The following is a 24,983-nucleotide window of genomic DNA, read 5'->3' on the forward strand; positions in this document are numbered from 1 at the left end:
GTTCTCAAACCTCCATATTAAAAAACACCAAGGTCGCCCCCTCCTTTCCACCCCAACTGGAGACATCCATCTCCCGGTCCCTCAACCCCAACTTGTTCCTTTCCACTCCTGTTAAATCTGAGGTGTGTTAGCATTGTGGACAGTCAATTGCCCACGCCCCAGACTCGCCTAAGAAAGTAGCTGTAGGCTGCAATGTCTGAAATATAAACAGTGAAGGTATCTACATCAGATAGAAACTCTCAAAGCAGGGGACCAATGATATGATGCAACACTAGAGGGAATGAATGTTCAAAGGGGATCTGTATTATCCTTAATTACCTCGCGTGAATGCTTTGATTAAGGAATCCTAGTCCTGGGCAATGGGGTGTTTGCATAAGCCTGCTCTCTTTTCCCCGTGAAGAACAGCCACAGAATTGACGCCTTGCCCGAGGTCTGTGCTGTCGGTGGAGTAGGGTCTTTCCAATGTATCCTAATATGGCATTTTGCGAACAGTAGGGTCAGACCCAATGATTTAGTTGCGGCCTTAGCTGAGTCTGGGCGAGAGAAGAGGCCCAGGACCAGTTCCTCCAGGGAACTCCAGTCAACGCCCTGTAGCTTGATAAAGTACATCCGTAATCCACATCTAGTATCCGGATAGGGACCCGCTGGACCATAAGACCCGGGACAGATCCGCGTCCAGAGTCAGACATCAAGGACAGAGTGAAGATGATCCCTGATAGATCCTAGAGATGCAGCGTGGAGTAAGATATGCCCTCTTAGGGATGTTGAACTGAATATCCTTGAAGTACGAATTACAAGACATTCTATGAGGGTATGATAAAATTCAGTGCCGCTCAGAATCATTCAATGAGTGACTAATGTCACCTTCCCACTCCGCTCAAAGAGTTCCTGGCATGAACCCAGTGCCGGAGATGTGCTTGATACAGCCATCGGACAAGATGCGTACTGCTCCCCAAGGGACAGAGCGCTTGAGTTACTGCATTATCAATGGGGTTTGAGTCCTGGACTACAATTTTCTCAGTGATCGTTTAATTTGTGCATAAGCACCACAGTTAACAGTTTAATACTCAGCTCTTTCTCTTTTTGTCATCAGATAGTAATTTCTTTTATGCATATGCTGTACTATTTCATCAGATTTGCTTTTTACAATGTTTTTAGAGAGTGTATGCTATATTAAATGTTCCCTTACTCCAGTGCTTATGTTAAAAAAAAAAAAACTACATTATTTGTAGCCTGCTACCGTTAGTTCCTGGAGATAGATTTAAAAACGTTTTCTTCAAACACTTGTAAACTAGTATTCGACTGTGGCCCTTGTATGTGTGTACATTGATGTTTTTTTTTTTTTAAACAATTTTTATTAGAAATAAAGACAGCAGCAGAGACAATAACCTTGACAATGTAGATAAGCCAGCCCATACGATTACAAATCAACCTCAGCGATCCTCAACCTCGCTGGAGTCCAGAGTATCACAATCCAATCGCCGCCATTCGCTCCCCCTGAAAAGCACTTGCATGTCCCTGGGTCAGGAGTCTGCATATCACTCTGTCTATTCATGACCTTTCACCATGTGTGCCATCCAGTCGTCCGCTCACCCCTCACACCCCTCACATCCCAGCGGCCTCTCGCTCCTGAGTTCTATCGTCAGAGAGACACATATTACTCCTCTATACTTATTCCATTTCCCCCACTTGTGGTCCCATTTGCGCGGGCACCCCCTCCCTTTAAACACAGTTTTTTCGGCGAGCATGGCATGATCCATATCCTTTGCCCAATCTGTCATCAACGGTATGGTGTCCACTCCCCTCTGCTGGGCGATGTTCCTCTTAGCTACACACAACCCCAATGTGGCCCACTCCTGCTCAGCCTGCGTGAGGTCCGTCGCCTCCCAGATATTGAGGAGACATAACGTGGGTGTCGGGTGAATTGTCTTACCACACATCCTAGTCAATTGCCTGGTAACATCAGTCCAGTATCTCTGTATGTGAGGGCAGCCCCATAAAATATGCAAGAATGTTCCTGTCTGAGCGCAATGTCGGAGGCAGAGTGTGTCAGGTCGCCTATTAAGCCGGTGCAGCAGGATGGCATCAAAGTACACCCAATGCAGGATTTTAAGCTGCACCAGGCGAAGACGCATTGGGATAACCACCTCTCTGGGTGAGGACAATGCCTCCCGCCAGTCCTCATCGGCCAAATCCCCTAGTTCGTTTTCCCAGGACACCCTGAGCTTCGACATCGGATCAACCCGGTTGTTGATCAGCTTATTGTATGTGAATGATATGGCCTTACAGTTCATAGGATCTAACAAGAGCCTATCCTCCAGGGGAGAGGAGTCCGGAAGGGGTGTGTTTTTAGGGCGGGCCGATTCTATGGCATGGCTTATCTGTAGGTACCAAAATCGCTCCGATAGAGCTAATTGATATTTGGCCTGAAGTTCCGGGAATGATGCCTTTTTGCCCTTGACCCACAGATCGCCCACCTTAGAGATTCTGATCATCTCCCACTTATCGAATCCCGCATATGTGCTAAGTCTCCCTAGAATATCCGGCTCCCATAGTGGGGTAGCCTTCGTGAGTCGTCCCCGCCATCCCATCCGTCTCTGCTCTCCATGCCATACCTCCACCGTGCGCGCTGTTGGGTTGCTCAGTCCCAATTTCTTATGATTTGTGTACAGAGCTCTATTATAGCCCCCTTTCCCCAACAACCAATGGTCCGTGCGGAAGCTCGGATCATCATGTCTCCCGAACACCCAATGGTTAATGGCCGTCAGTTGTGAGGCTTGGTAGTAAAGGCGCAGGTCCGGCAATCCTATACCCCCATCATACCATCCCATTGTTAACTTGGTCATAGCTATGCCGGGCAGTTTATTGTCCCACAGTAAATCTCGTAATACGGCCTCAATCCGCGAAAAATAGGAATTAGGGACCGGATTGGGCGTATTATGTAATGCATAAAGGAAACGTGGCAGAGCAAGCATCTTTGTATAAGGACGTACGACCCAGCAAGGTTAGTGGGAGAGTTTTCCAATATACGACATCCGTACGAAACCGCCGCAGCAGCCCCTGTAGATTCCTTTAAAAAAACAATGTGGTATTGGTAGTGATAAATATCCCCAAGTAAAGGAAACCCTGGCTAGCCACCGGGATAGTGTATCCTCGAGGACTTCCTCCCCAAAGGGAATACATCTGGGATTTAGACCAGTTTATTCGATACCCAGAGTGCGCCCCAAAGATATGAAAGATATGGAGTTTCACGGGAGGCACCTCTCACGGAGGGAGATCCTGCTTGATCAGGCACCTAATACGCTCAGGTGACAAGACAGTTCGCCTCCGACCCAACCGCAGGAGATTGTTTAAGGAACCGGGCCAGGCTTCCTCGACAGGTGCGTCACTCTCACTCCGCCACAAGTGTCGCCCCGTCAGCGAGGCGGACCAAGCACGGCGGCAGGCCGGAAATCCAGGGGACCCCGGCCTCCCTCACTATGCCGTCCGAGCGACAAATGCCAGTTCGTCTCTTTTCAAAGTACACGGCACCATCAAAACGGGGACTCCTCCGCAGCAGCAGATTGCAGCCCCTGATCTCCCCTGAGTGGGCCTCCACGTTTCTTCAAGGGCGCCAAAGCAAAGGGGCCTCCACTGGCGACCAGCCTGAATTACTGCAAAAACGGGGCTGCACTGGGGCCAGGCCCTGGAAGCCTTAACCTGCAGGAGTTCACTTTCTGGCTCGCAACAGTCAGCTCTCTACAAGTAGTTTCAGCATGGGGTCCCCCCCTCGGCCGCGCCACAGCGGTAACAGTCCAGTAGTGGGGAGATCACCTCTACTCAGTATCCGCCCATATTTAGTGCCTTATGTCCCAAAACTGAATGGCCGTCATTAATATTTTCCCCCTCTATGGAGCTTGTAGGCCTTACTTTCCACAGCGCCTCCCTCGGCACACATTCCTCTTATGTCCCGCGTTGGCAGCCGCTCACCGCCGCCTCCCAGGCAGAGGAGGCCGAGCGTACACCCCAGTGCAGGCCCTTCTCAAAATACGTCCCTGGGCCAACCCGACTTCCGCCTGGCTTCCGCTTCTCTCGGGCAATGGAGACACGTCACCGCCGCAGCCGCGAGTGCCCCGATGGTAGTCTCTCCCGCGGTGCAAGCTCACCTCCCTTCGCCGCCGTCTCCGTCGGACCAGGCCTCAGCCCCGCTCTCGCGTGGGGCGCTGGCTGCGCGGCGCCGCCGGCAAGGAGACCTCAGCCGTCCGGGCCGTTGGAGCGCGGTCCGCGCACCTTCACCGATCTTCACTAAATTCCACCAGGAGATCGTCGGGCCACTGGGGCAGAGATCGGGCCGGTAAGGGCGATGTTTACCAGGATATTGCGGGAGTGGCGCTACGGAGTAAAACTACCGAGCGGCCATTCCCGTCGGCGGTTAGCCACGCACCCCACATTGATGGTTTTTAATATATTTTATTTATTTATGTAAAAAATATTATATAGCTCAGATCAAGTCAATCACTACAACAAAGCGCTTCACAAAAAAGAGTAGTGTTATAGATATAAGCTTTATCCGTCACAATGATCTAGGTCGGTGTATAATAATGATATAAATGAATATTATGAATATTAACTACTTGCATAAATGTATAACATTCAGATAGCTTAAAACGAATAACATAAAAGTTTTACTTGCCTACGTACACAAACAGTGAGTACGTTTTCACATAGCCTCGATAGCAGGTGAAACATGATAGTATCTTAAGTAGAGGGTTTGTACGTCGTGCTTTTCATATTCTTATTCTAGTAAGAGGTATTTCTTCCTTCTTTAAAGCATTGTATGAGATAGTAATTTGTAGCGCTGGTTGAATGGTGTTCTACATTTTTGGTATAGCTCCCAAAACTGACTGGTAAAGGGTTTTTTTGTTTCTTGAATGTATTTATAAAAAACAAATAGAGGTATGACTTAGGGCTTTGTATATGATACTAACAGTTCTAAGAGGGCATCTTTTTAGGTCGAGCCTAGGCAGCACATGCGCTGTCGCTTAGCGACCTGTGGTAATTGCTTTCTGGAGTTGCAACTCCACCCATTGCTTGCTTTTGTTTTTCACTTGTCTATGTAAGTGTTCTTCAAAAGTCCTTGCTTGCCAGTGGTCATACCTGCCTCTTTGTCCCTTCTTTTTCTCTTCCGTTCCTCCCATGTAGCAGGGACTATGTACTGTCTCATCACAGTACATTTCTTAATCTGTTTTCTGGGGGACTACTTTTTTGTTGGTTTTCTGCTCTGTTTCTGTTTGTCTGTGTGTAATTTCGGCACCATAGCTGATTACATTTAAATATAGTTTTCCTCCCTCCCACCCTCTCTTAATTCCACAGTTGTATTGGGGGTACATCTTGTGCCATGCCTCCCCCTTGTTGGTTATATTGTTTAGGCTCTTAGCAATTTTTGATGTGGACCGTCATTTGGGCTTTGTTTTAGTAGGATGTTTGTTTGGCTTTGGGCTTTGTTTTTAGGAGGATTGGGCTTGCTCCTCTTGGTTTTATGCTTTTACTCTACTTCAAACACGCCCCCCCCCTTCCAAATGAATTACAAGTTTTCCCTTGTGGTTATCAAATTACAGTTGGGAAAAGGTCTATCTGCACTTTTGCGCCGCAACACTATATTTCCCTCATCTTCTCCTGCCCAAGAGTGCCCTGTATTTCCTAGAAAGCAAATTATTTTCTCAGGCCCCTTTGACATGCTCATTTTACTAGCTGTTGCATGTAAGTAACTGGCGGAAATCGTGCTTGCTGTTAACCGCTTGCTGATGTCCGGTGTGCCGATGAGCGATGACCTGCAAGTTGGTAAGCCTCCGGGTACAGCGTGTGCATTGTCTTTTGTTCCCTCCTTTACCTGTCTCCTACACTCCATCTACCGCACCGCTTTACCTATCCTGAACCCGGAGAGTTGTTAAGCCTCCGGAGAAGGGTTCCAGGAGTGTAGGTGGCTGACAGGCGGGAATACATGGTGGGACTACATTTTACTTCATAGTGGGGGAGGCAGAATGCAGCCAAAAGGTCGTCATGTCGGGGCTTTTGTTTGCTTGGGTGGTTCGAGCCCACAAGATCAATGGGCATTTTCATTTGCGGTTTCAAGTTAATTTACGTAATTAGCCCTGTGCATTATCGGCTTCTGGGGAGCTTCACCGATAACATGGATTTGTTTCCCCCATCCCACCTCCCTTCCAGGCAGTCCTTGCTTCCACATACACCCACCCTTCACCTGTTTTTTTTTTTTTTTTTAGGTCTCGCCTGAGCCAGCGAATGCGCTGCTCTGGTGAGACATTTAGGAGTGGAGTTTTAAAAGTCATACCACAGCTTTGTGTGGCATACAGTGTGCGGTTACGCGCACAGGCACGAGCAGAGGCGCCATCTGGCTTTCCTCTCGCTCTGCCAAGTGCGCGCGCCTCGCTTCAATGCCCCTCCCCCACCACAGAGCGCGTCACGCAGCTTGTTGCTATAGAGGGCCCTGGTTTCATTTTTGGTGTCTGTCAAGATATGCTGCAGGGAATGATGGTGCTCCTTCCAACACTGAAACCACTCAGGATATACCGTATGATCTTTAAGGTCTCTGATGTTCATGGCACACTCACAGAGTGGATTCGACCACCCTCTTAATCTTCTGTGAACACATACAAGCACAGACGCTCTCACGTAATCTCTTATTTATGTAGTGTAGAACTCTCCTGCAGGTCCTCACTTTGTTGACATTACCCATTGCATCTCTGAGCCAAGGGCTGCTCCTGCATGGGGAGCGCCCCCGCTTGTCACTCAGCAGATTATGTAGCTAGCCTGTCTCAGACCCCGTTTGCCCACCCCCTTCCCCTGCAAAACTCGAACAAACCCCCGGATGCTGCTGTTGTCTACATTGCACCCACTTTGTACATGACTTGCGTATTCTAAAGATCTATATAAATGTATATAAATATATCTATTGTGATTGTGTAATGGTGCAATAAACACTGAAGTCCTGATATGTCAACAATGCTGGTGTTGGGATGTCTTTCAGTCTCAGGTGAAGTGTCGGTCTTCGAAATGGTGGCGTGTGTATTTGTTTCACACTCTGGTCAAGGGGCGAGGTGCTGTTAGCTTGGTGTAGAATACGATGAGAATGCATGTCTCTGTGTCACTCTTGGGTGATCATACAGGTTACGGATCCTTAAATCTCCTTCCTGGAGGGGTGGACAAGCTGGCAACCCTGTACCTAATACGTGGAATCACTCTTCTGTAGATAGGAAAGCTGCCCACCCTAAATATCTCTCTTGTGAAAGCACAAGCAAACTTGCATGATGTCTGTTTCTGTTCTGCAGCCATAGGTTTCAATGCCGTTGGAGGTTCCTGATCTGAAACCACAGGGTTGTTCAAATGAAAATCATGCGCCATAGGTGGTTTCAAGGTCATCCTGTGAGACACTGCATGCACCCACACGTAGCGTTCAGATGGTTTGCTTTAAAAATGACATTTTCTCATGTTGTAAAGGTTGCCTTCCTTATGAGCATCCTGCCTTTAGCAAATGGCAATGTGATCTGAAAGAAACACGTTAGTTAGATTCCTCACCTTAGAATATCCCCAGGCGTCAGACTGGATCCGGAAGATTTTTCGTCAGCAATACCCCTTGCGCGTCGCTAGGCGTCGTCTGCGGCTCTGCGTCCGTCGTCGGCGTCGTGCGCCGGAATGACGTCGTCGGAGTACTTAGACGCCGCCCTCGCGCGCTGACGTCAGTTCTTCTTTTTTTCCGCGCCAGTAAGCGCCGATCCAGGAGAGCTACCCCTTTAGTCAATTTTTTACTAACTTTTTCGACTCTTCTTGGTCACTTCTCGACTCTGGTGCCGGTAGGATGCCTGGTTTCAAGGCCTGCGACGACTGTCACCGACTGATGTCGGTGACCGATCATCACCGCCGGTGCCTGTACTGCTTGGGCCTCGACCACGACGCGGCGTCGTGCTCCGATTGTATGGCCCTGACCTCGAAATCTAGGCGGGAGCGCTCCCGCAAGCTTCTCGAGCTTCGCCACTCGGCTCCGCGCCGCTCTCGCTCTCGATCCCGGTCCAGGAGGAGGTCCAAGGATCGGTCGCGGAGCCGCACTCGACATCGTCACTCGTCTGGCTCGAAGTCTTCGGGTAAGTCGAGGCACTCCAAGAAGTCCAAGAGGCGACACCGCTCTTCGGACTCCCCTCGCCGGTCGCGCGACTAGGCCGAGGGTCCGGGTGGTTCCACCCCTGCGGCTCCGCAGGAGCCGCAGGCGCCGCGCAAGTCCCCATACCCGACGGTCCCTAGGACTGACGTGACGCCGGCGGAGGTCAGTGCCTTCCTCTCGGCCATGAGGAGCCTGGCCCCGCCGTCGATGCCCGCTGGCGCGCCTTCAGGCCCCGCGGACTCGACTGGGCGACCTCGCGTGCCGGCGGCTCTGGCCCCGGCGCCGTTGGAGGCTCCGTCCCCGACGCCGCAGGTCCCCGAGGGGCCCGAGCCTGGGCCCCCGTCGAAGCCGGTCGACCTCGTTACGCCTCCTCCGCCGGCACCGACACCGATACCACCCCCGACGCCGGCTCCGGTCGACGTCGATCCCCGGTTCAGCCCCTGTCCGGTCCCGACGCCGATGCGGCGCCGCCCTACACCGCATCCGACGCCGCTAGAGAGACATATTGTCTATCGACCGGCTCCGATCATTCCTCCTGTTTACCAGGAATCAGATGACGGGGGCAAATGGGAGGGGTCTGACGACCCTATGGCCTTTCAGGGCCAACTTGCACAGGACTGGGCAGATGAACTGGGGGAGGCCAGTGGTTTGGATACCTCACCGGACACTGGATTCATCTCTCCTCCGACTGTGGCTTCGGAGGAGGGTGCAGCTTTTTCTGTGGTGCTGCGCAAGGCGGCCGAAGCCCTTGGGCTTGAGCTGCCTGCCGTGGCTGTGCGGACTAACATCCTCACTGAGGTGCTTCAGTCTGCCGCATGCTCCACTGAGCCTCTGCTGCAATTCAATGAGGCCCTCACTGACGTTCTGCAGGGCACCTGGTCCAAGCCCTCCACAGTCCCTCCTGTGGATAGGAACGTTGCCAGGCGCCACCGCCCTGCTCCGGGCGACCCCAGTTTTCTGTCCCAACACCCCACCCCCGAGAGTCTGGTTATCCAGGCCTCTACCTCCCAATCCTCCTTCCCGTCCGCTCCTCCGGACCGGGATTCCAAGAGACTGGAACAGTTTGGTAAGAAGCTGTTCTCGCTCAGTTTGGGCCTGCGGTCTTTGAACACCGCCTGTCTCTTGGACCGTTATTCCCACTCTCTGTGGGATGCGGTGGAGGACGTGCTGCCACTGTGCCCTGAGGAGGCCCGGGCGCGGCTTTCCTCGGCTCTGGCCGATGGGAGAGATGCAGCGCGCCATGCAATCCGATGTGGACTTGACACTACGGACTCGCTGGGTAGGGCGATTTCTACCACGGTGGCGCTTCGATGTCACGCCTGGCTGCGGTCCACGTCCTTTTCAGGGGATGTCCAGAGCACCCTCATGGACATGCCTTTTGATGGCGCTCGCCTTTTTGGTGAGAAAGCGGACAGTGCGCTGGCTCGTTTCAAGGACTCCCGGGCTACGGCCAAGTCCTTGGGCCTCTCGGCCCCGCGGCCACAAACTTCCGCTTTTCGCTCCTTTCGTGGCCAAGGAAGGGGCACCTCCTCACGTCCGCCTAGCCACCGGCCGCAGAACCAGCCTGCACGCGGACGTGGTTTCCGCCGAGGCGGTACTGGAGGACGACGCAGTCAGTCCACATCCACCCCGGCAGCATCCGCCTCAAAGCCTTCCTAGTCCGAGCTTTCAGGCTCATTCCACGCCAGTGGGAGGCCGGGTTCGCCATCACCTGCTCCACTGGCGTACCATTACTTCGGACAGGTGGGTGCTGCAAATCGTCCGAAGGGGCTACTCCCTCCCCTTCGAGACGACTCCTCCAGCCATGCCACCGCAGCACCACCGTATCTCGGAGGATCATTCGAATCTTCTGGAGAGGAAGTTTCGGCCCTCTTGGCCAAAGAGGCCGTCGAGCATGTTCCGAGCCCAGAAGTAGGTCGTGGTTAATATTCCCACTACTTTCTGGTTCCCAAGAAGGGCAAAGGGGGCCTACGCCCTATCTTGGACCTCCGGAACGTCAATGCCTTCCTCCGGAAGGAACGGTTCAAAATGTTGACTTTGGTTCAGGTTCTAGCTGCCCTCGACCCTGGAGACTGGATGGTAGCGTTGGACTTGCAGGACGCATATTTCCACATCCCCGTCCTGCCGGCCCACCGGCGTTACCTGCGGTTCACGGTGGGTCAGGAGCACTTTCAGTTCACCGTGCTCCCCTTCGGCCTTACCAGTGCCCCTCGGGTGTTCACGAAAGTGATGGCGGTGGCCGCAGCTCATCTGCGCAGATCAGGGGTTCCAGTCTTCCCCTATCTCGACGACTGGTTGTTGAAGGCGGGCTCGCCCCAGGCAGTCGTCTCCCACCTCCAGACTACGGCGGATCTCCTGCATTTGCTGGGGTTTTCCATCAACGTGCCGAAGTCACACCTGAGACCCTCTCAGAAGCTCCTTTTCATCGGAGCGGTTCTCGATTCGGCGCAGTTCCGGGTTCATCCCCCGGAACAGCGGGTCCGGGATATACATGCCCTGATTCCCATCTTTCGGCCTCTATCCTGGGTTTCGGTCAGGCTAGTGTTGCGGCTTCTGGGGCTGATGGCCTCCTGCATCCTACTAGTGCATCACGCCAGGCGGCGCATGCGGGCTCTGCAGTGGGACCTGAAGTTTCAGTGGGCCTAGCATCACGGCAACCTGTCCGACCATGTCTTGATCTCGGAGGGCACTGCACAGCAGTTGCAGTGGTGGCTCACGGACCGCGATTGGGTCACGGGCAAGAGCCTCTCCCTACCCCTACCGGAGCATGTCGTAGTGACGGATGCGTCCCTCCTGGGATGGGGTGGCCATATGGGAGAGGCGGAGATCAGAGGCCTCTGGTCTCCGGCGGAGTCTCGCCTCCACATCAACTTGTTGGAGTTGAGAGCGATCCGACTTGCACTGAAAGCCTTCCTTCCCTCTGTCCGGGGAAGTGTTGTGCAGGTGTTCACGGACAACACCACCGCCATGTGGTATTGCAACAAACAGGGCAGGGTGGGGTCGTGGACCCTTTGTCAGGAGGCCCTGCGCCTCTGGACGTGGCTGGAACACCAGGGCGTCACCCTGGTGGTTCAACATCTGGCGGGCTCTCTGAACGCCAGAGCAGACGAACTCAGCCGCCGGTGCATGATGGATCACGAATGGCGTCTGAACTCCGAAGTGGCGCAAGGTCTCTTTCAGCAGTGGGGAGAGCCTTGGTTAGATCTATTCGCCACCGAAGAGAACGCGCAATGTCAGCAGTTCTGCGCGTTGGAATTTCCAAGGCGGCACTCGCTCGGCGACGCTTTTCGTCACGAGTGGAGTTGCGGTCTGTTGTACGCCTTTCCGCCTATACCACTTCTGCCCAGAGTGCTGAAGAAGATCAGGCACGACCGGGCCCAAGTCATCTTGGTGGCTCCGGATTGGGCACGAAGGTACTGGTATCCCGAGCTACTCAGTATGTTGACCGATCCTCCGATACGTCTGCCCCTTCGGGAGGATCTTCTGTCGCAGCAGCAGGGGACGGTCCTCCACCCGAACCTGTCCAGCCTCCACCTCCATGCGTGGAGATTGAGCGGCGACAGTTGATGCCATTTGACTTGCCTCCTGAAGTCTGTGATATCATTCTGGCAGCCAGGCGTCCCTCCACAAAGTCGGTATACGCCTGCCGGTGGAACAAATTTGTGGCATGGTGCACAGCAAAGGCTGTGGATCCCCTTTCCGCCCCTCTTTCTGAGGTTCTCCTCTTTCTTCTTTCTTTGGCCCGGCAGGGCTCTGCCCTGGGCACCCTGAAAGGTTATCTAGCTGCCATCTCTGCCTTCTTGCGGCTTCCTGATCAGCCTTCTCTTTTCAAGTCCCCTGTGGTTACACGCTTTCTAAAAGGCATTACTCACACGTTCCCTCCTGTCCCTTTTGTAATGCCTCAGTGGGACTTGAATCTTGTTCTCACATTTCTAATGTGCGCTCCCTTTGAGCCTCTTCATCATTGTCCTCTTCGTCTGCTGACGCTTAAGACTGCTTTTCTGGTAGCCATCACCTCGGCTAGACGGGTGAGTGAGCTCCAGGCTTTATCTTCAAAGCCTCCTTTTCTGTCTGTTCATCCGGACAAGGTTGTCCTTCGGCCTCGTCCCTCCTTTCTTCCGAAAGTGGTGACTCCATTTCATCTTGGGCAGTCTGTCACCTTGCCCACCTTCTTTCCGCCTCCGCATCCTTCCAAAGAGGAAGAGAGGCTCCACCGTCTGGACCCAAAACGTGCGCTCTCCTTTTATTTGGACCGCACAAAGCAGTTCCGGGTGGACGACCAACTTTTTGTTGGATACGTGGGTGCTAAGAAGGGGAAAGCGGTGCACAAACGCACCATCTCTCGGTGGGTCGTTTTGTGCATCAAAATTTGCTACTCCTTGGCAAAAAAGGACCCTCCTGTTGGGCTGCGCGCCCACTCCACTCGGGCCACAGCGGCTACTACTGCTTTGGGACGGGGTGTCCCTTTGCAGGACATCTGTCAGGCGGCGACGTGGGCTTAGCTACACACGTTTTCCAGGCATTATTGCCTTGACAGCCAAGTCCGGAGGGATGGCTTCTTTGGCCGTTCTGTCCTCCAGGACTTTCTGGTGTGATCTTGGTTCGCAGACCCACCACCGGGGATGGTATTGCTTGGGTATCTATTCTAAGGTGAGGAATCTAACTAACGTGTTTCTTTCAGATGAACAAGTTACTTACCTTCGGTAACGATGTATCTGTAAGAAACATTAGTTAGTTAGATTCCTCACCGACCCACCCATCCTCCCCGTTCTGCGAACCGACATCTAGGGTTAAGGATATCCTTTTCAGGCCCCTAGATTTTCTTTTTGGCACCAGTGTCGGTCTTTGCATGGCTCTGCGTTCCTGGCGCGGAAAGCTATGTACAAGAACTGACGTCAGCGCGCGAGGGCGGCGTCTAAGTACTCCGACGTCATTCCGGCGCACGACGCCGACGACGGACGCGGAGCCGCAGACGACGCCTAGCGACGCGCAAGGGGTATTGCTGACGAAAAATCTTCCGGATCCAGTCTGACGCCTGGGGATATTCTAAGGTGAGGAATCTAACTAACTAATGTTTCTTACAGATACATCGTTACCGAAGGTAAGTAACTTGTTCGTTACCGAAGGTAAGTAACTTGTTCGACGAGTCAAGTAAATTTGATTTGCTCTTTGAAATCAGTGTCTTTGTGTAATGGTTTTGTAGCTCATGCTCAATTTTACCATCCGCCCATGTCACAGAGTGCAGTTTTGAATGACGCGGTCTCTTAGCCTGGAGGAGACAGACAGTCTCTTCTATTTGACTCTTGGCTGTCAGTTCTCAGATGACATTAAGGGATCCTGAAGAGAGGTAAAGTCGCCCACTTCATCCATAGGACAGCTCTTCACCGGTTCCTATCCCAATTTTAAAAACTGTTTTTAAATAAAATCACAGTTTTTTCTGACTCCCAACATGTGAGAAACATACAGTCAGTTTTTTTAAGTCTGGTTTACAACACATCTGCTTGACCTATTGATACTAATTCTTCAAAATGTACATTGAATTGACTTTGGCTTTCCTCAGGGGATTATCACTCTTTTGCCTCATGCTAATGGCTATTTGGTGCTTCATTCCGCCTCATGGAGCGCTTGCATTGCATCTCATAAGTCATCTGATTCATAACAAATTAAATTACTTCTCTCATAGATGCATGATCTACAGAAAACAAGAATTTTCCCTGCATCAGGCTATTTTTTGAAGTTTTAGTTGGGACTCAAAAAGAAGTCAGATGTTTTGGCTTAGTCAAGTGCTGCCAGACGGTGTGCTTTAATGGTTCGCCACTTTCAGGACCCGGCCCTCAAGAGCCCAAACACTATGTCATATTATTTTATGTTTTTGTTATTGGCATTTGTTTAATATCCAGTCTGCCATCAGGCATCGCAGGGTTGTTGGCTGCATGGCTCTCCCTCTACCTCTCTCTCTACCTCTCTCTCTCTCTCTAACTTTCTCTCTACCTCTCTCTACCTCTCTTCACCCCTCTCTCTTCACCCCTCTCTCTTCACCCCTCTCTACACCCCTCTCTCTACACCTCTCTCTCTACACCTCTCTCTCTACCCCTCTCTCTCTACCCCTCTGTCTACCCTCTCTCTCTGCCCTCTGTCTACCCTCTCTCTCTACCCTCTGTCTACCCTCTCTCTCTACCCTCTCTCTACCTCTCTACCTCTCTCTTCACCCCTCTCTCTTCACCCCTCTCTCTACCCCTCTCTCTACCCCTCTCTCTACCCCTCTCTCTACCCCTCTATCTACCCATCTCTCTACCCATCTCTCTACCCACCTCTATACACCTCTCTACCCACCTCTCTACCCACCTCTCTCTACCCACCTCTCTCTACCCATATCTCTCTACCCACCTCTCTCTACACACCTCTGCCCACACACCTCTCTACACACACCTCTCTCTACCTCTCTCTCTCTCTCTCTACACCCCTCTCTCTCTCTCTCTCTCTCTCTCTCTCTCTCTCTCTCTCTCTCCACACCTCTCTGTCTCTCCACACCTCTCTCTACCTCTAACTGGCAGCCGGAGCCTGATAGCACTGCTTGTCCTTTAAAAAAAAAAAAAAAAGCATTGGCATAGCCAATAGGTCTCGCCTTTGGGGCCTTATAAGTGTTTAATCATGCAACAGTTAATGTTGTTGCACCAAGGATATTGTGCTGCATAACTAAATACTTATAAGGTCCCAAAAGCGAGACCTATTGGCTATGCCAGTGCTTGTTGTTGCTTGGCCCGGGCTGTAGTCATATCGCTGTTTTTCAAAGCAAAGTGTCAGTTGATTAAATTTAAAATCTTGTTCCAACTACTACACTAGGAGTGTGGTGAGCAACCACGCCCTGTCGTGCAATTTTACAGAGTTTGGTGGTTAGTACTAGCTTGAGCCACCCGGACTGTACTCTATTATGTAATGAGTCACTGCGTCATACCTTCATGGAAGTGACGCCTTGTTTCGTTTTAACTCACCGGGCAGATAACTATATTCTGAAATCACTGTAAGAACCCGATTTGTTTGTTTTTTATCCGACCTAATTATATCTCCTTTCATTTGTAAGGTCAGATGCTGAAATTAAAACCGGCAACAACTGATGATGTCCTACTTTTTCCTTTGACTATGTTAGTTCTAGTAGAATGTGTCTTTGCGTGCTACAAGATTCAAGTAATTTGCATTAGGTAAAATACCTTTTAAATGTTCTTTTCAAATTTCGAATTGTGGGAGTCCCTTTGTTTTGTATAGTGTTATTTTAGTCAGGAGGCTGCTTCAGAGCACTAATAAAAGCAAAACAAAACAAACCTCTGAGATCCCTGCTAATAAAATGGCTCTCTTGTCACAAGACATGGGTTCTATAATATAATGAATCCCAGGAGCAGCATAACTGAGATTAGTTTAGAGTTCAAAATATAAAGGGTTACAAGAGTGCCTAACATTTTAAAGCCAGATTTGCATTTCTCAGCTTGTTTTATTTCATGTTGGGTATCATAGATTGTAGATGCGTGCATTATGTTGAAAATGTAAGCTCATGTTTTGACTTCACATTCACAGCCTTGAAGAAATGGGTAGATGGGCACAAATGTGTGGTTTACAGATACAAATATACAATGCACTCTGTATTTACATGTATACATATATATTAGGACGTTTGTACTTCGGCTTCAACTGCAAAGGATGATATGATGATGTGGCAGGCCTTCCTATTGCACAGTACTATTATTGCCCATGCTATTATTTCCCCTTTTAGGATGTTTTCCCTGCGTGCCTGGTTGGAGGGTGGGCTGCATGGTTGTCTAGCATTGGTCGGTGCTATACTAAGGTGACCACCTTACTCCAGGTCACTACGGAGACAGTCTCCGGTCCTGAACTTTAACCTCCAAATCATTGATTTTAGGTGCTTTCGGCTAATTAGTTCAATGGTAGCAAAACAAGACTTCACCACCCAGAATGCATTGGGTTGTAACAAAAGTCCAGGGCCGGAAGCCATGTCTATAATGACCTGGAGTGACGTGATCATTCTATAATATGCAAAATTAATTAGTGAGTGCTTTATTCATAGAGTTGCATGTTGTGCAGTCATTGCCTGGTTTAAACAAGCCATCAGCATCTGAGTCTGGGCATTTAAGAGCCAGTTTCATCATTTTTAGGTCGAGCCTGGGCAGCGCAGGCACTGCTCTGCGAGGCGTGCTGTATTCAAGTATGGACGTGAAGCCCGGCTTACTCTACTCCCATATTTTTCATTGGCTTGTGTCATTGTTCTTTGGAAACTGTGGCTTTTCATTGGTCAATAGGCTTAATAGTCCCTCCTTAGTACGGCCATGTCTCATTTTGTAACCTGAACTACCAAAAAGAACACTGTTCCAAAGGTAGGGTGACGAGGAATACCCCGTAACCCTTACCAGGAGACAAAAGAAAAGAAAGGGAAAGGCCTAGGTATGAATGGGGACCCCCCATGAAGGAGAAAGGACAATTCTTATCTCCTGTTGCCCTCACATACCCCGAAGGGTGTCATGCTTCATCATCTGGCATTTGCTCCTCGTCTGGCCCGGTGCTGCAATGCCCTACGGGTCCCCCGAAGGGTCACTTTCGCGGAGATCATTTTGGGGAAATGTCGGATGGTGCCTGTGGGTGTGTTGGGTATGAGTCCCTGAAAGAGGGTGAAGAAGTGCGTGCAAGGTAGTATAAAATTCAATCCGGGGTTACTAAATCGGAAACCAGGGCGGGAATTATGCCCATATAAAATGGAATTAGAACCCCTCGGGTATGAGGTTACCCCACAGGCATAAATATGCCTGCGGTAGACCAACATGTTTCGCGCCCCTATTGCCACTAGGGTCATTGGCGCTTCGTGAGGATCAAAAAATAGAATGTGGGTAAATGCACGTGAGGTGAATAGTTAAAAACAAATACCCTCATGATCAGTCGGGGCCCGCCAACATCCTGTTTCCCCTACAGGGTGGATGAAGATAGAAAAAGCTCCTGATGAATACCTAGGGGAGAAAAACAGGATAGATAACATACAGTATGTGCATCAGTAACAACTTGACGCATCAAAACGAGCCACAATCGTGTGCACAACCTGCAGCAATAAAAAAGACACACAAACCGAAAATGTGGGATATACCAGCCATGACCCTGGTCCCAGACACACCCTCCTGGGTACAGTCCGCATAGCCGCAAATACCAAGTACATACTGTGGTTCCTCATTTGATATGGAGGGTGTCCATTAGACCGGCCACAGTATGTACATTGCTCCCTCCACAGTTTGAGAAGGAGTGGGTGTCCATCGTCGTAGGCCGTAGGAGTGCCTCGCCCAATAATGTTGGGTAAGATCCCTCCTTTTTATTAGAACTACTGCCTTGTTATGTATGCATGGATGAGAGTGCTGTAACCTGGTTATTATTAATTTGGGACTAGGAACTTGGCCATGACTAGTCCGGGGTGCTGTGGTCTAGGATATTGTTAACCATTCAGACACTCCGGGTCCTCATTTGATATGGAGGGTGTCCATTAGACTGGCCACAGTATGTGCTTGGTATTTGCGGGCATGCATACAAAAGGACTGTACCCAGGAGGGGTTTGTCTGGGACCAGGGTCATGGCTGGAATGGCCCACAGTTTGGGTTTGTGTGTCTTTTTTTATTGTTGCAGGTCGTGCACCCGATTGTGGCACGTTTTGATGCGTCAAGTTGTTACTGATGTACATACTGCATGTTCTCTATCCTGTTTTTCTCCCCTAGGTATTCATCAGGAGCTTTTATTATCTTCAGCCACCCTGTAGGGGAAACAGGATGTTGGCGGGCCCTGATTGATCATGAGGGTATTTGTTTTTAACTATTCACCTCACGTGCACTTCACCACATTCTATTTTTTTATCCTGACGAAGCGCCAATGACCCTAGTGGCTATAGGGGCGCGAAACATGTTGGCCTACCGCAGGCATATTTATCCCTGTTGGGGTAACCTCGTACCCGAGGGGTTACATTTTTTTACTCCTGTTTGCGGTTGTACGCAGGACACACTCTTCCTCTATGCTTAATTTTTTTTTTCATAGCACGGCATACCACGCTGATGCAGTGGTGGCCGTGCCTTTAGTTTGTTTGCAGCCCGAACGCGGCCACGTGGATTTTTTTGTTATATTTTTTTCACTTTTATTGTTTACAAGGGCACCATACCGCGCTTTTACTTTAATATAGGCCACAGACATTTCTTTAGATGAGCCGCATCTAAAGAAAGGTGCTGCTATTAAACTGTATTAGCGGCATGGGGAACTTTTACAAAAAAAAAACATTTGTTTGTCAACTTGACAAACAGATGGTTTTTATTTTGTAAAAGCGTCCCATGACACGCATTCACTTTAATGGCGGGAGGGCGCGCCCCTTTCTCTAGACGTGGCTCGTCTAAAGAAACAAACGTGGCCAACATTAACGTGAAAGATTGGCAAGTTGAGCTTCAGCAAAAATTGCATTTGCGGTGCAATAGGTCTCGCATTTGCAAGAGTTTAAGCTATTGGCATTGCCTTTTACAATGCCAATAGCTCACACTCTCGAAAATGCAAGACTTATTGCATTACAAATGCTTGTTTGTATTAGATGCCAGTTTGACGATCTTCAAATAGGAAAGATGTGATCGTTCTTTTTTGTGTTGGGAATAGGTAGGGATGCTGCATTTAAGCCAGTTTTTGGAAGTGACAGGCTCGATTTAGGGGTGCCTGTGGGCACAGTAATTCCGTAGTCTAGCCATGCAAGCACTAATGCCTGAACTAGTGTCTTAAAGTCCTGCTTTGCCCCTAAGTTATTTAAATTGTACAGGGTGTCTTGTTGCCATTTCCCATTGCTGACCGTCTTATGTGACGCTTTCCAGAGAATTTGAGTCCATGCCCAGGTTATGAGCACAAGTGGAGTTTTTGATAGAACAGTATACAATTAACAGAGACTCACTCGCACAGCCTACGGAATAAAAAGGCTTTATTAAACCCTGGGATCCGATGATCCATGTGTGTGCGGGTCTGTGAGCAGAGGGGGAAGTATGTAAGGCTGCCCGGGGGGGGGGGGGGGGTTGCGCAGCGGCCCGCCCCTTTGAGGGCGGCCGCCTTAGTGCCACAGGAAGGCACAGGGGTGGGAGGTCGTGTCCCTGGGTGTGACCAAGGGAGACCCCAGACAGGTAGCTGCTTCCGGCGGGGAGCAGCAAAGGGGGGGGGGTACATATGCTGTCCCCGCCCCCTCCTCGCCCTCTTGTCCGCTCGTTCGCCTTGGCTGGTCGCAGCGTCGATCTCCCGCGCATCCGGCAACCCGCCTCGCTGCATCGACGCGGTAATCTTCGCTATCTCGGTGAGTCACCTTGCGTCCCCCACCCTACTCTGCTACTGGTCTGTGCGGCCGGTATCGGCCATTGCCCATTCCCGGTCCGCCGCTGGAGGGGGTGGGGACCAGCTCACTGAGCGATTTGCGGTGTTAATCTCCACCGGCAAGCTGCTCGGAACGGAGACGGCACATAGCAATCCACGGCGGACCTGGTCCATAAGAGAGGCCGCCTCGCACCCAGCCATTGGCTTGCCCGTCTCGATCTAATAGTGCTTGGAGCACAAGTTTGTGGGTTTTATCCCTGGTATCAATTTGGCAGTTGTTTATTTCAATTTATGGCAACCGCATGGATACATATTGCGTCTGTGGGGGCGATTGGCCGCACGCCTTTTGGGGGGCGCGGCCACGGTTTCTTACATTGTTAAGGCATTCGGTGTGGGGCAGATCCGCTTTTGTTGTTCTGTGTTGGCACGCTGCTGGGGACGATCCCATTTAGGTTCATTATGCCATTGAGTAGCAAAGTAGAGACCGAATACTCGTCAAGGACACAGCACGCTAAGAACAACACGTAATTAGCACTGTTCAGATCCCAAAAATCTTATTTTATTGACTCCTATTTAGAAACAGCTGAATGGTCTCTCGGCTCGAACTTGTTGTAACCTGTTCAAAGCCACGCTCGAGCCACCCAGCTCTCTTACCCGAAGTTACTCCCAGCTCTCATACCCGAAGTTAATTCCCTGTCGGGGGGCCAGGCCTTATGGCTGGACTGAGAGCGAAAGAAGCTGGCACTGCACCGCTGATCTTTGGGGCTGGGAAATCGGGAAATAGGTTGTGGTGCTGTTGTCAGCGCGCTGCTCCGGGGACGATGCAGGGGCTGGACAGTCTTAGGTTAGGGCTTGGCCCTCGCTACCATAATATGAATTGGCAGTGGGAAATGAATATAAATTGCCAGTGTCTTCGAACTGCATCGAACTCCACAGGTACTGGAGGGTAAAGAACTCGGGAAATGCATGTTTATTCAACAGCAATGGCAATTCCTGAACAGTATTAGCCTGTAGTTACAGCTGGGGAATATTTGATACTAATCGCAGTCAATTGCGTTTTACCAGAAGCTTTGCCATTAGCACAGTAGTTCCGGCCGGTGCTCCAGGAGTCCGCAGGCATGGGCTCGATTCCTGCCACGCGTGAGTGGGAAAGTTTGTAAAAACAAGGCTCTCTAGTCGGCCAGGTGTTATAAGGAAGGCTGGAACTAGCGCTGACCGATTGGATATATGTGCCAGTCAGAGAGCGTTGCGGTATAATATACTATTTAAGAATGCCCGGGGGTCGCGGTGGCCTCACAAAAGCGGGCATACTTTTCTCACCAGGGCTCATGGCTTTTAGCGCTCGACGCAGAGGCGTTGCCTTAGCGGGCAGGGCGGCCTAATGAGTGTCTGTAGAACCAGGTTTACACCCGGCCTGGAGGCTCCATCAGGCTGCAAGCGTTTCCATCGTGTGCCGATGATGTATGTTTTCCCTCCTCCGGGCCAAGTTCACGCACATGGACTTGCCATCACCCGGGGGAGTCCAGTCTCGGTCGGGGGGGTGCCCTACCCGAGGCTTCCCGTAGTGGCCGAGGCAACATGGTATCCAGCGGGCGGGCAGAGCTCCGCGGAGCCTCACCGGGGGGGGGTGTGGCAGCAGGGTGGCCCTCTGCGAGAACGGCGAATCCCACCACGGGCCAGGTAGGGATGGCTGTTCCCTCCCCCCTCCTTTTACTAATGCGGTGGAGCTAGCAGCTCAGCGCAGTGATCGTGGGACTTTAGTGCTGTCGTGGTCGGTTTCGATCCCTTTGCAGGGGCACCGTAAGCCCGCCCCCACCCCCCCCCCCCCACGCACGGAGCGGCACGGGTATCCCTGGGGGAGGGTATCCCCGGGGGAGGGCGCAGCGATCTGTGGCACCCCCCCCCTCAGGGTCGCCTACTAGTGAGTCGGATTAGGTAACACGTCTATGCCATCAGGGTGATAAGACGAGCTGGGTTCAACCCCGGGGTGTCTTAAGCAATAGGAATCACACCCTCTCATGTGACTTATTTGTTTGGGAGAGTAGGTCGCCCTCCGGCTACGCTGCGACGAGGTGCGGTAACCGGAGTTTGTGCCTCTAGGTCGCGTTCACTTCCTGCGAGTCGGAGGGGCGAATCCTCATCCCCCCCGACCGGGAGTGTGCATGTGAATACGGGCTATGTTTAGCGCTCCAACTCCCTCGGGTTAAACAACTTCATCCGGGATTGAAGGTGCGATGTACTTTGGTGCGCGGCCGTGCGCTCTTATACCTTCGGGTCGTTTCGTGCGCCTGCGTGGCACTGCCCATTTCTGTACGGGTATCCAGGGTTCGGGCCTCAGATCGGGTCGCAGCCGAGGAATATTGGGGGCTAGGTCCACTAGGTGGTCCGCTTGCTAGACTGCCGACATCGGGGTTTGAAATCACGGGTCGAGCCGCGGGGTCGCGCCACATCCGGTGACTCGGGCCAAGTCACTGTATCTCCCGTGCTTGTATGTGCAATGGAAACACGGTGCTCGTGTAAGCGCTCCTTTTCCTGCAGGTCGAGTCGCGCTATATCCATTATCTCTGCAGTAGTGGCGACACGGAGGGGTATGCATGCGCACGGGGGGCGCGTGGGCGGCAGGTTACGGGCTTGAATCCATTGTGCGGCCCCCAGCTTTCCATCCCGCAGCAGTGGCTAAAAAGAATATTACTGCTCAGTGGGCGCATGCTTCGCACGTATGAGGCCTCGGGCTGGCAATAGCACCAGGTTTTTGATCCTCGGGGTCGCGTACGCACAATTTGATCGTGGGCATGTCACTTACTCTCCCGTCCCTGAAGATGGAGATGCGCTACATTGTGTTTAAGTAGTTTTAGCCAATGAGATGTTGTGATTGCTCTGAGATATGCTTTTGTGACATATCCCATTCCTTGGGGGACATACATGATTTTGGGAGTTGCTGGCTGGGCCTGTCCTGACTAGGGGGAGTCCAGGGGGAGGCAGTCATTCAAGGGGCCACTATTCATTCCTGACCCAAAGAATATCAGTGAAACATGGGCAATTGGTGCCTCTTTTGCTCTAGTGCTTCTCCATGCCTTCGGTCGTTTATGGGGGAAGATGGTCTCACTTTTCTCTACAGGTTTACTGACATTGCTCTTGAGTCAGAGCACCCCCTGTTGCCTCGGTACCAGTAGCATTATGGGCTACGGGGTTCGCGTCTGTTTCATTTATTCTTTATTTTCCAGGTCGCAACTAAAAGTGAACGCCACCGACAAGCATACTGGTGACACACGGTCCGCATTCGCATCAGGGGGATCGGTACGCTAGGGCACGGGGGCTGTTTTGGCGCCCGGCAACAGAAGATGGCATCACATTATCGCAGGGGACTGTTTCTGGGTATATTCTACCTTAGGTACTGTTGCTACACGGGTCGCTGCGTTACAGCGCTTTCATTAACGCACTATTAGTAGGTGGTGTGCAGTTGATAGGCGGGACACATTAGTCTTATTAGGAAGGTTGGTCGGTTGTTCCCTTCCCTTCATAAGACTTGGCTGTGTGTGTGACATATCGTCCAATTTCCGTGACGGTACAAGTAAATTTGATGAAGAGTAGAATTATAGAGCAGGGATGAGCGTCCAGATGGAATTTCGGAATGTTTTTGGGTTACCTGCAGGCTAGCGTCATTCAAATTACATCGGGGCCCGTAGGTATCCCATGTGCATTTTGATTCAAATAATTTTGACACTGAAAGGGCTTGGGAGTGTAAACCTTTTTTAAGTTTGGCTAGTAGTGTTGGTGACCCGGCGTTATCAGGCTGGAACGGAGGCATTTTCAAAAGGATATGCCTGTTGGCCACAATGATGACTCATTTATCTTATGCAACAAAGAGGCCTAGTCAAGCCAGTAATGATGAGGAGAGATGGGCGGTTGATTGATAGTATTCCTACCGCAGCGGGGGACTGGGCCTGGATTTGGGGGGGCCTGGTTGCAATGCCTTGTTTAATTGGTAAATGAGACCGAGTGGATTTGGAACACCCAGTAAATGTGCGGTGTGTTGGTGGCCGGTCTGTAGGCCACAGCCAGTGCCTGAGCATGCTGGGTAGCCCGGCAGACCAGTTACTCGGGAGAACACTTGTAGCTGCGCAGGGCTTCCTCGTTTCTGTCGGGGTCTTTTATATTAGCCGGGCACCCCTTGGACGCTTCACCACTATGGTCGGGAGCAGGGGTCGGTGTCACTTTGCATCCAGCACCTAGGCTAAGCAAAGAGTTACGCCTAGATTGAGTGAGTGTGAATGTAACCTGGTCGTTCATTTTGAGCTCCTTAGGGTAGGATGACCTTGCGGCAAGGAACTGCCAGGGTGCTTTACGTGTGCTTCAGCGATCATGAAGAAAGTATGCATCGCGGGCCCTGGCTCGCACGGAAGTGGGAAAAGATCACTCACACTACAGGTGCCGAGGCCTGCCCCGATGCCTGGCATTGGGGTCCCAGGTTACTTCTGAAATGGCTAGGCCTTCAGATGCTGAAAGGATGTCCGTTGTTATTCACTCTATTGTTAAACGATTGGTTATTTCCGGGGTCATCCGTGGGGGTAGAGCTTTAGGCGCTGGTTGTCTTTCCATCGGGTCGGTTTGATGCGGGTTGGTGGTTTTTTGGGCACAGCCACGTGGTGGTGCTTTGTGTCTGACCGGGGTTAGCCTTCCTTTAATCCCCCCGCTTGTCACGCACGGTTGTTAGACGGGGGGGGGGGGCAACTAGCCCTGTGCTGATTGAGTTGTTACTACGGCTATTAGTATCAGACACATCAGGCGATCGTTGCACCCTACAATAGGTACTCTAGGCCGCAGGTCCTCCACTACACACATCTCCAGATAGGACGGCCCCTCCCCCCCCTCCAATTCCTGGAGCAATAGGGGTCCGCGAGCTCCCACGTCATTTGGTAGGAGGATTTCGTAGAGTCTTGGGGTAGGTCACAGGCTGCTTCCTCTCTCTGTGTTTGTTCTGCTAGGTGTGGTCGGGTCAAGTGACGGAGGAGAGCAACCATCGCATGGTATATCTGGGCAGGAAGGAACAGGCAAGATTGTAGCATAGGCAGATAGTGGTACTTATCGGGGACTGGATGGTGGTCTCAATGGCATGCCGCCATGCTAGGGGACCATGTACCTAGGTCACGTACATCAGGCAGTGACAGGTGAACTGGGACCATGTGTACTAGAATATACAGGAGTGGTTCCCACCACGGTCGGTCAGATGGGAAGTTGTCATCTTGATTCTCACTGGATACCCTCACTTCATCACGCCTATTGTAAGCTGAGGATGCCTGTTGACGCTGTCAGACCTGCTATTAGTTAGTACACTCACTGTTGTGCCTTGGCCCGGTTTGTCTCGCATCAGGGCCAGTTTGGGGGTACCGGCGAGTTGTTTGCTCCACGGCTGAAGCGGGCGCTGCTAGAACAGGGCAAGATTGATGAGGCCAGGCAGCATGACAAA

At 51.4% G+C, this 24,983-nt stretch overlaps 1 protein-coding gene across 8 annotated transcripts in view; it reads left to right on the top strand.

The window, feature by feature from the left end:
- The window catches only part of CABIN1 (calcineurin binding protein 1), a 1,566,474-nt gene that overhangs the window by 1,056,851 nt on the left and 484,640 nt on the right, over positions 1 to 24,983 (top strand). The gene's annotated exons all lie outside the window — the stretch shown is intronic.

Source organism: Triturus cristatus, chromosome 11 (assembly GCF_964204655.1).
Source record: "Triturus cristatus chromosome 11, aTriCri1.1, whole genome shotgun sequence".
In the NCBI taxonomy this organism is placed as follows: domain Eukaryota; kingdom Metazoa; phylum Chordata; class Amphibia; order Caudata; family Salamandridae; genus Triturus; species Triturus cristatus.